This window comes from Lathyrus oleraceus, chromosome 2, assembly GCF_024323335.1.
Source record: "Lathyrus oleraceus cultivar Zhongwan6 chromosome 2, CAAS_Psat_ZW6_1.0, whole genome shotgun sequence".
Classification (NCBI taxonomy): Eukaryota; Viridiplantae; Streptophyta; class Magnoliopsida; order Fabales; family Fabaceae; genus Lathyrus; species Lathyrus oleraceus.
The window spans coordinates 5,675,118-5,676,440 of record NC_066580.1 but is presented as its reverse complement, the minus strand read 5'-3'; the positions used below and the strand labels follow the sequence as shown (position 1 = coordinate 5,676,440).

The window sequence follows — 1,323 nt, the reverse complement described above, 5'->3', positions numbered from 1 at the left end:
GCTCCACCCGCAATCGAAGCAAACAACTTCGAACTTAAACCTTCGTTGTTGCAGGCAGTACAACAGAACCAATTCTCTGGAAATCCTACCGAGGATCCAAACCTTCATTTATCCGTATTTGTCCAATACGCTGATACTGTTAAAGCTAATGGTGTCACTTCAGAGGCAATTCGACTTCGTCTTTTTCCTTTCTCATTAAGAGATAGCGCTAGAAGATGGCTTCAATCTCTCCCTTCCAACTCTGTCACCACATGGAACGAGTTGAAGAAAGTTTTTCTTGCCCGATATTTTCCGCCAAGCAAAACAGCTATGTTAAGAGCCCAGATAAATGGATTTAAACAGAAAGATAACGAGTCTCTTTTCGAAGCATGGGAAAGATACAAAGACATGATGAGACTTTGCCCACACCATGGTTTAGAAGACTGGTTAGTAATTCACACATTCTATAATGGTCTCTTGTACAACACAAGGTTAACAATAGACGCCGCTGCAGGTGGTGCACTAATGAACAAACCTTATGCTGATGCTTACCAGCTTATCGAGAGCATGGCCCAAAACCACTACCAGTGGGGAACCGAACGAACAATGGTGGAAAAACCTCAAACGAAAACCGGCATGTACGAGATAAGTAACCTTGATCATGTTAATGCAAAAGTGGATGCTCTGGTCCAGAAAATTGAAAGTTTAAATGTATCACCTCCAACCGCCGTGGTTGCTATAACTCAGAATTGCGAAGTCTGTGGAATCCAAGGTCACACTCCTACGGATTGTCAACTCTTGACAGGAATCCAAGCAGAGCAAGTGAACTATGCTCAAGGAAGCCCCTACTCGCATACCTATAACTCAAATTGGAAGAACCATCCAAACTTTTCATATAAGAGTAATAATGCTTTGTACGCACCTAGACAGTCTCCAAATCAAGCCCCAGCTATACCTCCAGGATATCAGAAACCGAACCCATCTACACACAACAATAACACCCCTAGGAAATCCAACTTGGAAATCATGATGGAAAACTTTATAGCTTCTCAACAACAAACCAATAAAGATTTCTTAAACCAGAATGTACACACTGGTGAACAAATTAAACAACTAGCAAGTAAAGTAGATGCCCTGGCTACCCATAACAAAATGCTGGAAACACAAATATCACAAGTAGCTCAACAACAAGCGCCTACTGCTTCCCCAACTGGTACATTTCCTGGACAGCCCCAACCTAACCCGAGAAGCCACGCTCATGCAATCATATTAAGAAGTGGAACGGAAGTGGAAGGACCGTCTGATCCAAGAATGGAAAACCAAAACTCTCAAAAGTCAACTGAG

General features: G+C 42.5%; 1 non-coding gene across 1 annotated transcript; it reads right to left on the bottom strand.

Annotated features, from left to right (window-relative positions):
• Positions 1-309: 309 nt before the first annotated feature.
• LOC127124988 (small nucleolar RNA R71) lies at positions 310-416 on the bottom strand. Its single transcript, XR_007804457.1, has one exon. It is a non-coding gene; the product is annotated as a small nucleolar RNA R71 (small nucleolar RNA).
• Positions 417-1,323: the final 907 nt, after the last annotated feature.